Genomic DNA, 17,789 nt, shown 5'->3' on the forward strand with positions numbered 1-17,789 from the left:
TCATGTGATGGCCTTTGAATCGAAATAGAGAGGGGCGTGATCAGAAAATTCAATAAATTGTAATATTTCAAAATTATTAATTATATTAATAAATAATGCAGGTAAAACCAAATAATCAATAACAGATTGTCCTCTATGATTACAAAAAGAAAATCTACCATTACTGCTATCGTTATATAATCTACCATTAGCAACAATACAACTGGTTGATTTACATAAACTAAGCAAAAGACTTCCAAACGAATTTGTTTTTGAGTCTTCAGAGAGCCTTTGCCGAAAATCTAATGAATTTATATCAAAATCATCAAGACATTCCAGATATTCATGAAGATTATCGTTTGGTATATAGTCGAGCTCTTTACCGATTCTTGCATTGAGATCACCGGTTATAATATTTTTACCTTTAACACTAAATATATAGTATAACCTTTCTAATTCGTCAAAATAACTAATGTCCAATATATTATAAACAGAAGACCTTTCGGGAAGAATGTACACAAAAATAATATACAAATCTTCATTTGAATGAAGTATAGTTTTACAAAGTTTAATAACGATCATGCCTCTATTGTCTGATTCACAAATTTCAACGAATTTTTGTACTTGGGGTTTTAAAAAGACAGCTAGACCACCGTAAAGTTTGTTAGACGATTTAGACTGCTTGGTCTATTTACAAATACACAATCAAATAAACCGTCAATAGATAAACACTCATCTTCACATAACCATGTTTCCGATAAAAGTAGCATATCATAATTAGTGACATCGCCATTTTCCGAACTTTATAAAGCTCCTTGCGTCGATTTCAATATCAGGTGGGAATTGTTCATTAACCCCGTAAGGTTTGCCTCTTAGACAAGAAGGGGCTTTCATTTTTATGGATTCTTTATTGGTCTTGGAAGAACGCGGCCAATGGCTAAAACTCTTTCAGTACCAAATCTATGGGCTACTTCTATTTCAGGTGCACCATTCATATCAATACCCATTTCTCTGACTAGAAAATCCCTTACCAGTGTCTCTGTATCTTCAAAACGTTTTCCGTTTCTACCTTCCATACCTTTTATCTCTTAATCCAGTATATATCAAACACAGTCAATACCTGAAGTATTACTGACAGTGACTACATAATGCAGTTAAACACCATCAATATCTGCATCATTACCGACCTCCACTATAAACACTATCAATATCTGTTTTATTACTGACCTCCACTACATACTACAGTCAAGCACTATCAATATCTGTACCATTACTGATCTCTACTACATACTACAATCAAACACTATCAATATCTGTACCATTACTGATCTCTACTACATACTACAGTCAAACACTATCAATATCTGTATCATTACTGACCTTGACTACATACTACAGTCAAACACTATCAATATCTGTATCATTACTGACCTTGACTACATACTACAGTTAAACACAGTCAATACCTGAATTATTACTGACCTTGACTACATACTACAGTTTAACACTATCAATATCTGTACCATTACTGACCTCTACTACAAACGACAGTCAAACACTATCAATATCTGTATTATTACTGACCTTGACTACAAATCCTACGCATATCATCAGCAGCATTGAGTCTATTTCTATCTTTAATTTTGATGACTAGAGTGTCGAGGTTCGCTTGGGTTCGTCGTGTTGAAGGGCACCGGAAATCCTGAAACTCTATAATTCTCCTCCTACAATAGCCTGGGAACCAGGAATATACAGTATTATAGCTTGGAAATTAAAAATTCAATAAAAGTCTGTCAAAAGCATAGCTTTAAAATGTATATATAAACGAATTGCAGACTAATAGACAGCTGGAAATGCACGCAATACCGAAGTTTGATTTTAAACACGCATTCCTTATGGTTCACATCACATAGCGATTGCAGAATTTTTTAGACTGTGAAATTTACCGTCCAAAATGCCCGAAAACCATAGTCACCGATATTAAATATGGCGGATATTTTTCTTCGCTAGAGATATTAAAATGCTTATTTTAGTGTTAACAATGTGAAATGTTCACAATATTTATATTTTTGAAACCTAAAAAGTGTCAAAAAAAATTGGATGAAATCCACCAAATAAAAAAAAACGTAGTAAAATTTAGTTACCACGTTTTGTCTCCATAGACTAACATGGTGACATTGGCCTAATTTAACAAGTTACCACGCCGTGGTAAATAGCTGTAGGGGTACTTCTGACTATTTACCACGCTTACCACGCCAGTGGTAAATAGCCACTGCCACAATACTACAGCAAGTCTAACTGAGGTCAAATTTGACTTGATGCTATTATATTGTATCCAGGACAGTGCTTCTCACCCCATTCTAAATAAAAAAAGCATGTGAAAATTGGAATGAGGGAGAATTTGGGGTGAATTATACACGGGGAGGGGGGATGATTAATAAGGGGGAAATAGAGCAACAGTTCCAGAATGAATTAGCTAACCTTCAGAATAACTTATCAGCTGTACTTATTCACAGAGCAAAGCGCTAGTTTATGTGACGTGACGAAGCAATCGTCAAACCTATCATGGGTGTACAAAAAGGAATGAGAAACTACAAATATACATACAATAGTGTTGTTTACTATATTCAGCATCCAATTAGATATGTGAAAATAATTCCAATTGAAGTAAAAATTAAGTTAATAATCCATAATCCTAAGATATATTTTCTCACTATAGAAAAATTGGTTGTAAGACTGACATTCTAGAAGGTCTAGTTGTAATGATCCAAACTCATTTGAATTTTAATTAACCAGTGAGTTGTTTTGATCACATTTAATTTTAGTTCGGCTATCATTTAAGTAAGGCGACGCCCCTCACACTGTCCATTCTCTGGCTTAATAGACAGTTTACTATTTCCTTTACCTAATCTCCCGGGCAATGGTTATTGTAAGAGGCTAAATGTAGATGCACCACTATTTGGGTTCTTAGTTTGAACCTTTAGGCGGATATATTTTCGGATTCGAACGCCATTCGGCTAAAGTGTTCCGTTGAGCAACTTTTAAATCCAGATAAGGGCACTGTTAACTTTAACATTATTAACTATCATTAAGATATTGGGATATCTGATCTTCTTGTCTAAGGTTCCGGTGCGCCTTTGTCTTTGGTGGCGAGTATCCAATAATACAGCTTTCATTTTCGTTCGTTTCTCTTAAATGTTGTAAGGGTATGAGAGGGCAGTAGAAGGCCTTGTTCTAAAGCACTGTTGTAATGATATTGCTAATGTCAGACATTATACCGTCTCTGTCAGTGTGTTCATCAATTGGCAAATTATTTATAGGGTGGCTTTTAGATTTGCGTGTATGAATATGTGAATCGTTTATAAACATAATGCTATATAAAAAATATTGAGATCTAATGATTCTTCTTCAATATATTAGTACGGTGTCTGATACGGGTCATCCCAACATATGTATCCATAAATATCTTCAACAATTCTGAATTTAATGATGTAAAATATGATTAGTTTTGAGATAGTGGAGAAGGAGGTTTCAACAAAGACGTCAAGGTGGTGATTTTACTGTAGTGGCACAACGTCACCTTTGCTTATATGCGTTGTGGGTCTCGTTCTGAATTCATTATAACCTTTATACGTCTTCTATTATAGATGGTGCCATTTTGGACGTTACGTGATTGTTACTGAAGTTACTAAGCCCGGATGTATAAAATATCTGAGTGAAAATATTTCCTTAACATCTAAGGATATCTTTAAAATCTTCCTTAGGTTCTATTTAAAGTGTAATAATCTTAAGATAACAATATTTCTTAAATATGTCTTTAACTTTCAGGTACCTAATCAGTTTTCATAAGAGGAAAATCTTTCGGTAAAATCAGTGGCCTTCACTGGTTTGAACTCACTATGGCTGTCATACTAGCTGGGATAGTTCAGGTAGAAGACGTCGAACCAATTTGCGACGTCCTAAAATGTTCTGTGACCGCGAGAACCTTCTGGATATCTGCAATGATTTCGCTTTGACATGGCTGGGATCTCTTCACCACAGATCTTTACTACATGTTTTTGCTGCTCTGGGGTATTATAACAGCTTATTTCAGACACTAAAGATACATCAAAGCTCAGCATGTCGAATTGTCCATCGTATGAAATTGGATTATATTTTGGTCAGTATATTCAAGGAGAGAAGTAGAGATGATTATTTTTAGCAGTTTTCCAATTAAAGAAAAGACACGTGTATGTTTACAAAGTGTGTGGCGGGATCTTTTGTAAAACCTATTGTCGCAATATATCATGAAAGGCAATCGGTTAATTTTTAGGAGCAAAAATAAGATTTAAATAATTTTTAAAAATATGCCCAATCTTATAATGGATTTCAAGAATAATTCTCATTTTGTTTACCATCGTGAAATTTTGGTTTTACCGTTATTGTTTGTATAGATGATATCAAAGTCAGGGTTGGCTAGATTTAATGTTGGTTGGTTTCACTATGAGTGATGATAAGCAGTTCGAGGTCTGAATATCAACTGATTGATCAGCGTGTCTTACATGACTTTTATACTTTGTGGCGGCCATATTTCTTCAACAATTGTGGCGACTGATAGTATTTTAATCATGTCTAAGACAAATCTTAAAACTTAAGTTCAAACTAGTACTTAGGTTTTTTTTTCTTGCTCCCGGGCACTGAACTTCGCCAAACGTCAATATCAACAAAGTGAGATCTGAATATGGCAGCAATGTTCAACAATTCTGTTATACGTGAGTATGATAACAACAAAATACTTAAAACCTGCCCAAGTTTTTAATGTTGAGTGTTGACACATAATATGTTTGCTGGATTAAAATTCGCGCGCTAATTAATGTTTTTTCAAAGATCCCCCCCCCCCCCTTCATCTGTCAAGTTGTTCAGTTGCAATCATTTTTATGCCCCACATATGTCGGGTCGCCCGTCCGACTATATTTCTTTAACTTGGTTAATGTATGTATATATTGATGAGATCTCAGTCAAGACTGGTTTAATAACTAAATGATAGTTTTATCCGAATAAAGATGTTTTAAAGTTGATTTGTGTCAAGAAAGTATTTATCATTGGACATTGATATTGGGATTAAACGTAATATTACAAAACTAGGGCCGAATCTTTTATGATTAGCATTGAATTTATACAATAAAAATATTATAGGTAGTCCGTTTTGTCTATGTGCAAGATACAAGTAGAAGATACGTTTCATTTTATGTGTGTTTGTGACAAATTAACTAATTTGAGATTAAAATGGATTGTAAAGAGGTTTTCTTGACTTTTTATGTGTATCGGGGACACCCATAGAATCAAAAAGGTTAGAAATCCTCTTTTCGATCCTTGTTAAGTATATTCCATTGAAATACATAAGATTCCATAAATTCGACAAAATAACAAAGGGATTGTAAAGAGGTTTTCTAAATTCGATATGTGCATTGGGAACACTTATAGCAACGTATTGTGTGGTTCCTGTAATTCCACTAAAACCAAGCGTTTTATGACGTCACTAATCGCGAAGTCCTTATGTAAAAAAGCCTTATAGTCCAGTGACAGAACACCAAAGTATGTTTTGGAGTACATCCAATGTTCTATTGTTTTTTCTGCTTCAGATAGCCCTTCTGAACACATTTCCACAAGGTGCCACTTTGGCACCCTTTGGGATTTTTTAATGGACCAAAGTCATCTTTGTTTTCCTATTTCTATAGTTTTTTCTATATAATGACAGTGGCTCATAAAAATACAACTCTTCTTTTTAAACTTTCAAACACATGGATTAGAAAAACTCAAATTTCGAAGGTGAGTTGTGAACACTATTACTGATAGGCTTAGCTAAAGAATTTCCTTTTCTCTAACTAAAGTATGATTGGTCATAAGGTGTCGCATCTGTCTCATTAAATTGAAATAAAATATTCAATAGTCAGTAAGATAGCTTGTCAGGCAAGGCAATATACGCCCACTGACAGCTTTGATTTTAAATAAAAATATTTGGCAGTATAGTAACAATTATCAGTATCAAATATTCAACCTTCAGTCATACACTTCTTTTGAACTCTTTGAGGCAAAACTGAATAATATTACCAAGTTAACTCATACTAAATATTTTTCGATTCTTCTAATTTTCGATAGGGATCATTTTTGGGTGATAACAAACATTAACACCAAGTTTCGTAAAATTCTGTCCATCCATGGGTGATTGCGACAATCATACCGAGTTTCGTCGAAATCAGTCAAGAATTGTGCCTTGTAGAGTGTTTACGAGCAATATTGTGGACGGACGGACTGACATGGGTGACTGCAATATATAACTGTTATCAAAAATATATTTTGACTAGTACAACATCCCCTACCACCAGTCCGACACCATCTGCATCTACCAGTCCAACATCATCTATAACCAATCCTAAAGCTTCCCCTACTTTAAAGTTTAACAACTAAAATCACCTCATGATAGTCTGATAACATCTCTTACTAAAAGTCTCCTACTACCAGTCTAACCACTTCTCCTACTTTCAGACAAAAAAAAAAAAACTCACAACATCCCCTACTACCAGCCCGACAATTTCCCCTATACTTGTCCCAACAACATCTATAACTAGTCCAACAACACAATCAACTTCCAGGCCTAAACATCCCCTACTACCAGTCCGTCGGCATCTTCTACTAACAGTCCCACATCAGTCCCCTAAAACCCATCCAACACCCCTCCCCCCACTACCACTACCACTACCAGTCCAACAACCTCCCCTATTGCCAGTCCTGCAACATAGAAGAAAATGTTTGACTGGTGGTAGGGGGGTGTTATTGGATTAGCTTTCGGGAAAGGGAGGGTTTGATTCTCCCAATGTAAAGGCCTAGGTTGAAACAGATACTATATTTAGAAATTGGGATCAAGGCTCCTGATACTGGGTTTTCTTCTGTTTTGATTCTGATCTGATATAAGAAAAAAAACTATCATTTTCTGCTTATAGACATGGGGAATTTCTCTTGAAGACTCTTATAGTGGGCATGAACTATCTTGCTTGCTCGATTGCTGGTTGTACTGAACGGGACAACAAGGGCTGCTATGCCTACATTATGGTGAATATTTAATCCTATGGGTCTTGCTGTATTCATTGTCTCAATCCAATGGGCTTTCCTAGATTCCCTATGAATTTGGTAGTTTCATCTTCGGGCAAGTCAATTCCTATGCGCTCAATTGTGATTAGGGTGAGATCGTCTATTGAATGGTCGTCTAGGATGAAATGATTAGAAACAGGCTTGCCTTTCTTTAATTTGATATCCTACCTGTGAGCATTAAAACGAGTTCGTAAATAATTCTTAGTTTCTCCTAAATATTGTTTGGTGCATTTCTTGCATGAAATTAAATATATTACATTCAAATGTTTACATGTTAGATGTTCCTGGATTGGGTACCTTTTATTCTTAGAGTTTCTGATATAAAGGGACATGTTTTGCATCTTCTGGACAAACATAGAACACTCCTTATACTCCCGTACTTCCAAACCTCGGCCTTTTTCTTCACATGCCAAAAACTGAGGAAATGAATACATCTGTTATGTTTAACATGCAAATAAATCTCGAAATCAGAAAAATCGGTAATATTTTTTGAAGATATTCTCAATTCTCAATTTTCGCGGGGACTATTTTTTGTTCGCCACTACATCCGGAAAGGTGATAAGGTTCCAGCTGATACCGTGTTTTTTTAAGCAAAGTTCTGTAAATTTATAAAGTGTCACAGGTTGTTTTTTTTTTTTTTTTTATCTAATACAACAATTTGCTCAGTGTGAAAATGATTATGTAACATCCATAGCTGATAATTTATTAAATCAGGGTAACTAGATAGTTTTTTAGGCACCCCAGGACTGTCACCGACCAAAATGTCTTTTACAAAAATGTTTTTTTTTTCTAAACAATTTTTATGTTTTATTTTCCATTTTTTACACCCTATAAATTTGTTCAGATTACGAAATGCATGGATTTTCTTCGGATTTTCATTTTTACAATCTATCTGTTATTTCTGAACTGATAGCACTTGAAAAATTACGAAATTTGAAAATTCGTAGCTCACTTTTTTCAATCAAATTTTTCAATTTTTTTGCAACTTTTTTGTTTTTGCATCGATTGATCTGAAATTTAATATGTAAAGGGGTATCACTAAAGTAAATAATATGTAGTTGTCAAATATTTAACTTTACTTCCGGTTTTAAACGGGGAATCAATTGAAAGTACAATCCACTTCATGTCGAATAACTTCCGGTGTAATTGAAATAGGTCAACGAAATTTATGCTGTTCGCAAGTAAATGCTATAACAAAAAAACGAAAAAAAAAAAAATCCAGACCGGAAGTGATACTTTGGTCGACATATTGAAAAAACACACTTTTGTAAATCGAAAAATGGGGCCTCTATGAAGAAATGGGCGTGTATAATTTTGATGTGTATGTAATCTACAATCGATTGCCAACAAAAACTATGAAGCCGATTTTTGAATTTCGCTTTTCATTTTTTGCAACTTCCGGTTGAAGTTTTTGCAAGTTCTATCTCATGACCTTAACCTTTGATGACCTTGACCTTTATAGGGTTAAAGGTCATTGACCTTGACTATCAGTTGATACTTTGACATTTGACCTCCGACCTGTACTTCCGGTTTTATAGCGTTCCGAAAACAGCCAAATTCGCAACTTTGGACTGCTCTAGCATATGACCCAAATAACCTAAAGGGTCATTTTTTTCGGATTCTTAATGTGCTTCCCATGCTCTTTCCAGTGATATATAACAATCGTACTTTTAAAGCAAAATTGAAATTCTTGATTTTTTCAAATTCGAGTGGTTTTTTACCATATTTATGTCTCTTTGAGCTTAGTGTATGTATATCTTATGATCTATTTGATGTAGAACCTTGAAATTTGGAACACAACTAGACATGTTGAATATGAATTCACTTATGACAAAAAAGTTGAGGTGGGCGTGGCACATCCGGGTTGAATTGCTAATTGTTTACATTCAGAGGAAGGGGCATATCTCGCATAGGATACATTTGTTCAAAAAGGGACTTTGCACACAATTACCTCATCCTTTTGGCTAGTTTGTGTTAACAACTCAGTTATTTCAGCTTTATAGTTCCAAAAAGGAACGGGTTTTAAAATTTCCATATTTTCAATTTTCGATTTTGACTTTTTTTGACCTTTGTTGACCTATATCTTTTGACCTGCATGATGTAGAAGCTTGACATTTTGAACATAGCATCACAATTTAAATATCAATTAACCTATGCAAAAAAAATTGAGGTGGGCGTGGCACATCCGGGTTAAATTATTCATTATTGACATTTTTGGCCAAAGGCATAACTCGCAAAGAATACATTTGTTCAAAATGTAACTTTGCTCACAATTACGTCATCCTTTGAGCCACTTTGTCTTAGAAGGTCAGTTAGTTCAGCTTCATAATTCAAAAAAAGGAACAGATTTTAGAAATTGACAATTTTTGACCTTGACCTTTGATGACCTTGACCTTTATTGGGTCAAAGGTCATTGACCTTGTCTATTAGTTTATGCTTTCATATTTGACCTCTGACGTCTACTTCCGCTTTTATAGCTGTCCAAAAACATCCAAATTCGCAAATTTGGACTGCTCTAGCTCGTGACCTAATTAACTTTAAGGGTAAATTTTTGTGGATTCTGAATGTGCTCATCGTGCTCTTTCCAGTGATATATAATGCAAAATTGAAATTCCTAAATTTTTGAAATTTCGGTGTTTTTTTACAATATGTTAGCTTCTTTGAGCTAGTTCTATGTATTTCTTATGACGTATTTTCTGTAAAAGCTTGGAATTTGGAACACAATGAGACATATTAAATATAAATTGACGTATGACAAAAAAGTTGAGGTGGGCGTGGCACATTAGGCTTAAATTACTTATTATTTACATTTTTATCAGGGGTATAACTTGTATAAAATACATTTGTTCAAAACAGGACCTTGCACACAATTACCTCACCCCTTTGGCCATTCTGTGTGAAAAGGTCAGTTGTTTCCGCTTCGTAGTTCAAAAAAAAAAATAACAGGTTTAAATTTTGTATATTTTCAACTTTTGACCTTTACCATTGATGACCTTGACCTTTGTAGGATCGAAGTTCATTGACCTTGGCTAAAGATTTATTCCTTCATACTTGATGTTCATCGTCAACTTCCGGTTTTATAATGTTTGTATTTTCATAGTTTGATGACTCATATCTAGTGACGTTGACCTTAAATGACCTTCCCCTTAACATGGTCATAGGTCATTGACCTTGGAAATCTAATCATACTTTCATATTTTATGTCTGGCTTCAACTTCCGCTTTAACAACCTTCCAAAAAAGCGAAATTTTCAAAATTTTTAACTGCTTTAGCACGTGACCTAATTGGCTAAGAACGTTGATTTTTTCAGATTCTCTAGCAAATTGGCACAAGAGCAAAGTCCCACTCAGTACCACGAGTGGTTCTAGTTGAGTTATTGTTTTTAAATTTCAGGGTCGAGATATTGTACTCCAGCTATATAAGAATCAAGTGATGTGTGTTTTAATCACTATCTCACCATAACTGATGTGAAATTGTGCAGCTAGTAAACTTTTTGGACAAGAATTCATTTCTAAGTGATATTTTTTAAGAAAACAGCATTTTTTTTATGTGATTGTGTAACCTAAGGAAGTATGGCTTGTATGACTGTTCAGTCAAAAAATAAAAACTTGGTCATTTCATCCAAAATGGAAGGTTTGGAAGTACCTTAAATCTGGAGGTACTTCGGCATGAAGCCTGTTTTTAGCTGCTATCTGTGCTAAAGTGGAATTTTTTTATGTTTCGTAAAAATCGTTTAGAGTACCCACGCTCTTTCAGTTTTGAGAAAACAATCGTACAGGCTTGGTTGAAATCAGAAGATCTTATACAAATTCGGTGAAATCGTAAAACTTGTATACCAGAAAAGGTATGTTTTGGGTGAAAGGAGCTCTTGTGCAAGAGTTGATGAGTATCAGTTTCTTTGAAATACACTTTAATATCCAGTTTATTTGTTTCTGCTATGGAATCACAGTCTATGCTTTTGCCACTCACGTTTGCGGTTAGTTTGATGGAAGGATTGCGGTTGTTGAGAATTTAGTTCGCTAGAATATGTCCAAACCATAAAAATGTCATCCAAAAAGGGTCCGTAAAAAAGTGGGTCAAATGGACAGAGGGGCAATACCTCACATTCCCACTCTGCCATGAAAAGGTTTGCGTACGAATCGTTTGCCCATAGCTGTCCCTGAAGTTTGTAAATTTGGGTCTGTTTGGATCTGGTTTTTATTAAAAGCTTTACGAACTGCCGTTAAACCAGCAGAGTTATCGATATTGGTATACATAGAAGAAACGTCTATAGAAATTAAAATAGAATTAGCACAAATGTCTCTCACGACAATCAGGTTTGGCAGACAGTCATATTGTTTCTGTTTTGACTAAATCGGCAAGAATATTGTTAATCATATTAGCAGTTTCTTTGAAAATTGGTTTCGGTAAAATGGAATAATGTTTAGGATTATTCAGTTGATTCTCTGCTTCTGAAACGTATTCTCTCCCTATTCAGAATGAAAAACATGAGCCTTTGTCACTCTTTTTAATGACAATGCTATCGTCTAAGTAAGTTTAACGCTTCCCGTTCCACTCGTTTGAGATTAGGCTTTTCTTGTGTTATGGAAAGGTTCTCTGTTTGGCTATTCATACTCTCAAATGCTTTCAATATGGATGGCGGCCTGAGTGGGTGTCCACGTGGATTTAGGAATGAACTTTGTTCTAGCACCACGTTGGGGGGAGGGGGGTAGGTGGTTTCCATAAAAATATGTGCAGGTAAGATTTCGTTGCAATTTTTTCTCATTTCTGAAAGCGTGTCAATCTTGATTTTTTCGAAGAAATCTTTGGGACTAACACCCTCTCCTTTAATATGTCAAAAACTTGATTTTGCCAACATTCAGGAACTATGTGAACAATGTACACTATTGCTGCTTTCAGCACATTACTACCAGGCAATGTAATATACACCCACTGGAACACAGGCTTCGTTTTCTATCAATAGTCGACTCTCTCTATAATAGTATATATATAAGAAGGTGGCTAACGCTAGTCACGACCATCTCCGCTTCAGACTATTTTCTACCATTTACCGTAATGAAACATAATCCCAACCTTATCTGAATCGTTTCATTGAATATTTTCCTTTCACACAAGACATATTTTATATCTACCTCGGTGTTCCTCTTCATACTAACTATTGTTCAATAAAAATACTAAAAAAATTTAAAAACTCTAGAAGTGTTTACGAAAAAAATTGAACGCATTCTAAAGAACAGGGACAGTAACTCCTACTCAATATTTTTCGATTCTTCTGATTTTCATTAGGGTTTATCCTTTGGTGATAACAAACACTCACACTAAGATTCGTCAAGAATTGTGCCTTCTAGAGTGTTTACAAGCTAAAATTGAACGCATTTTCAAGAATAAGGACAATAACTCATACTAAACATTTTTCTTCTGATTTTCAATAGGGTTCATCCTTGGGTGATTACAAAACACTCACACCAAGTTTTGTCAAAATCTGTCAAGAATTGTGTCTTGTAGAGTTTTATGAGCAATTGTGGACGGAGCGACCGACGGACGGACAGACCGGTGGACATGGGTGACGGCAATATACGCCCACCATTTCATGTGGGCGTATAAAAATGTTTACATCTACTTTATTGTGAATAAACCAAGTTGAATACATATAAATTAATGTAACTTTGGGTCATAGACCTACTTACTGTAAATAAAATATTATTATTAAAGAATACAGTTTATATAAATGAGATCTTGGTCAAGTTTGAAAATAAGTTTGAGTTGTTGCCCTTGTCAAATTTGATTTGAAAATAAAACAACAAATATACAATATTTTTTTAACTTGGTATGCCTACATGTAATTATGATATCTTAGTCAAGTTAGAAATTGGCAATATTTTGTTTTTTTTTAGGAATTGCTTTTGATTATCGAAAAACTATCACTTCAAGTCACCAAAGACCTTGTTATAATTTCTGACAGCTGGTAATAATTTCTGACAGCTGGTAATGGATGTATGTTACCTTGCCTGGCATGCTCTATCTTTGGGCTTGCCACACAATTACTAGCTCCCATAGTTTCACCACTATGGTTTCCGTTTTTTTGGTTACTGAAAATACTAACCATGATTCAGATAACATAAATTAGGACTAGGCCCACAAGTTTAAAGAATTGTCCTTAGAAAAGGAAAGTCCAAAATTTTAATCATTCTCCTGTGCAATCTTTGTGTTTTAAATTTTAACAAGGCCTACTGATCATGTTATTATCGTCAAAATACAATGTAAACAGTGAAAAAGAGTAGAAGACAAGGCTAATATTTGTTGCATTTTTGTTATTTCAGACTTGTCACCAGATACAGACTAGAAAAATGCTCAGAATTGGCCTCGTATAACGCATGAAGACCTTGTAGACTATCTGATCCTTTCTAAATCTTATGATGAAAAGGAGATAAAGTCTTTGAGGGACTTTTATTATGATATAATATTATATAGCATATAACTACGTCCAAAAAGGTTGGATGAAGAAAATATTTCATATGAAGGTTGACAATTTTTTTTTTAGAAAGGCAAGCAATATCGCCATCAAAACATTGTGTGTCAACATCTGATATGGTCATTGGCGTTCTGGATACCATTACCCATTGGGTAACTTCAATGTTGGTGTTAGTTTATAGAGCATTTATCAAAAGATGATTAGCTGGTGTATTGTACAAAAAACAAACCATCCTCTCAAGTAGGTATTATGGATTATGAAATAAGTGATAATTATGAGCAAGGGAGAATATTAATCATGTCCCACATACTTAAACTATTGCTGATTTTTACAGCCAACAGAATATTGGCTTTTCATTCTGATACATAAAGCAATGCTAAAGGAATTCTACGCCCTGCTCTTCTGAATGTGTGGAGATCACTGGGATCTCGAGAGATTGTCAAGATCACAGATGAGGCTTTAAGAGCACGTCATTATAAAGAACTTCTTTAAGAAGCAACTGACAGAAGAAGGTCTTCAAAAAATGTTTTTTTGTTTTTATTCGATGTGACCTAGGCCTGTTGGATCTAGGTATGAGTATGGAATTTGTTGTCGTTATAGGGGAAATACACACTGACATGTTCCTTGACAAATTATTTAACGGCGTTAATTCCCCATAACGATAACATATTTCTGATGTGGATAATAACAAGATCTACATTCATTCTGCCTTAAACGCGGTCTGATTGGCCAGATATAAATAGCACCAGTCTCATTTCCACGTCCACAAACAAAGTGTAGCAATAACCTCTTTTGTGCGTTTTACGCCTATGTTCGAACAGCGTTATTTATGACAGCCAACACAAATATAACAGACATCCAACTAGGTGTCACGACACGGAGAGCGACCCGCGTTAAAAAGCAAGCATGCGTCGGTTGGCCAGCTGAGGGGGCATCAGCTTGCGATTGCCGACAGAACTCACCGCGTTAACGTCATATTTCCAAATGTAAACACGCTCGCATGATTGTGTCGACCTATTTTCAAGGTTAGCGAGAAAATCGAACTTTAGAAACATGTTAACGATGGCGGGCATAAGTAATGAGGAGGCACTTCACGTCGTGCAGTTTCAAACTGTGGTCATGTGTCATCTGGAGCCCTGGTTCCCAACCTGGGGTGTTTTCACCCTGGGGGCGTAGGACGGGGGTGTCGGGTGTAGCCAACTGGTGAAGGAGAAGAATTTATTTTGAGTTGAGAGAGCGCCTCACATCATCACATGCTGCAAATGTGGACGAAACAAATTTTTTGGCGTGTGAAAGGTCCACGTGATTGCTCCAGGGGTGTGAAGGATATAATAGGTTGAGAACCACTGACCTAGAGGAAGAGACCCTAGTGTGTGAGCTTAAGTTTGCAGGTTTCCACAGGTACCCTCAATTTTCACCGCACTTCTCGAAGAGGTTCATCCTCCGACACATCGTATTTTTAACCTCACTGATCAGCCTCTTATCTAATTTTCAATAATTCACTACTAATTATTTTTGGATTTTCAATAAGGTTCATCCTTGAGTAATAGCAAACACTTACATCAAGTTTCATCAAAATCTGTCAGGGCAATAACTCGCACTAAATATTTTTCATTTTTCTGATTTTCAATAGGCTTGGGTGATTATTAAAACACACACCAAGTTTCATCAAAATCAGCAAAGAATAGTGCCTTCTAGAGCGTTTACGAGCAATTGTGGACGGGCGGAAGGACGGACATGGGTGACGACAATATACGCCCCCCATTTCATGTGGGCGTATAAAATCATCCAAAATTAATCTACAATCTTGTCAATATAGATATTTTATTAACTAATGTATTAGTTAGCGAGTATTAAGATAATATAAGCAATCCAAGTTTTTTTTTATCAAATTAAAACTCTCATCGGGTCTGCAGATGGACAAACATGATTAAAGACAGTATACATCCACATTTTAATTAGAATGTGTCAATTCAACAGTTTCTCCGTAATCAATCGAACTGTGAAGGGTTGTATTCGGGAAAATTTTATTCTTATTTTTTTTATCCACCAAGCACTTCTGAAAGAGAGAGTCAACGTAGCTTACATAGTTACTATTTATTATAATGATCTTTCAACCATTTGACAAAAGTAGAAATTACACTTGATTAGGCAATTTCAAAACTAATTAATAGAATTGGCAACTAAAAAACAAATGAACTAATAATTGCCAGACGAGACAGATATTGAAAAGCATAAAATAGACTATTTACATAAACTTTCATAATTGTTTTGAACATAAACCATTCAATTAATCATACTTTCTCGGGATAATTGGAATCCCGCTACTTTTTATGCCAAACAAACCATGGGCGCACTTAAGTTTTAAAAATAAAAATTTAGGTGAGGTGTTGAGGGAACCCATTCTAAGGTACAAAATGTCAAAGATTTTGTAAATATTAAGGTATTTTCTACATCCTTATAAATAATCCTCTTCATATATGTCCACGATAAAGACAGTGACATTGTAGGATGCAAATATGTCAAGATAGGACACTTTGTTACCTCAAATTTTTCTAGTTACTGAACAAACTATTTGAAGAGATTATTATTGTGTTATCATGGCTATGTATTGTGTTTCACATGTGGAAACTTTAGAAAAACAATTTACTGTATCTAAATTTACGCTATGACTGAATTCGGGGATCTAATTTGTAAATCTATCAATTACAGAAAAATATGATTAAATGAACAATTTACTTCAAAAATTAACATGAATATACATTTTACTTAAAACACATTGGCAAGAAACTAAAAACATAATTTTACTTACAACAAAAATAAAAATATATATCTGGTGGCTCTAAAAAAACAATAACAGTTTCAGGATTTTTTTTTATAAAGTATTGAAGCACATTTCATAATATTTTAACCCAGATTTGCATAGAGATAAGGTATTGTTTCACAAACTTAAACAGCTTTCTAGGTTGAACGACTTCAAAAAGTGTTGAGAGAAATCATTGTCATTTCACTATATATAGTCCTTAGTTATATATAGCCAATTTAACCAAATTTTCTGCACCATCTGTCTGTAAACTAAAAAAATTTTGAGTATTAAATATAAGACATTGACCACCCTCACTCGATTGCAATCCACTGAAGCCACTGTGTTGAAGTAATGGACTTTTCTTTGATACTTTAAGAAAAAACATGTTTAAGAAAGGTTATTTTTTTTTTAGAGACACCTGATGTAGCGTATAATGAAAACATCTTATTAACCTTATATTAAGCACTACTTTACATACCTGTATATTAGTTTATAAATTAATAATTATGAACGAAATGATATTTTAGAATTGGAAATTTCATAAGGTAATTTATTGATACATAACTGTTAATTCATATCTTAAAATGAATATACATATACTATGATTTTCAATCCTTACTTGTTAATTCTTTCATCAAACCTGAGTCTCATCGAGGCAATAAAATTTACAAACAATTTTGTTTCTTTCTTTTCTTATGTGTTACATCTTGATTGTACAATTTTAGTGTGATTGTAAAAGATAAACTTAGCGATACATTACAATAAAAACCAATAGAATGTGGATTATCTCAAATGAGAAAATACTTATTATTTTTTTAAATTATTAAAGATGGCTTGCTAGGCAAAGTAACATACACTCACTTCCACCTGTCAGAAATGATAAAGTCTTTAGTGACTTGGAAATTTTGTCAAAATCTTAATGTTATCTCATAAGTCAATGAACAGTTTATCGAATTATCATCAACATGAACATAAAATTGGATACGCTATAACAGCCAAGGGCAGTTCCTTAAAATTACAAAATATCTAATGTCGAAGATTGACTAAGATATCATCAATACATAGGAATGCAAAGTTTCAAAAAAGATCATAAAAACTTTAAAAAATTTTAAACTTTACCAAGATTTCATTCCTTCACACCAGCTTTCAGATATAAACTGTATCACTTTAGCGTGTCAAAGTTGAGGCATTAACTAAGTCAAGGACAATAACTCAAAACCTGTTCTACTTAACAAAGATCTTATTCATATATACATGCATACCAAGTTTGATAAAGATGGATTAAAACTTTCATTAATATGTAAATACATATCAAGTTTCATTAAGATCGTATAAAAACGAAAATGAAACGAAATGTGGACAGACAGGGGCGACGGCAATATACGTGCACATTATTGAGTTTAT

Source organism: Lottia gigantea (genome assembly GCF_000327385.1).
Source record: "Lottia gigantea unplaced genomic scaffold LOTGIsca_41, whole genome shotgun sequence".
NCBI lineage: Eukaryota > Metazoa > Mollusca > Gastropoda > Lottiidae > Lottia > Lottia gigantea.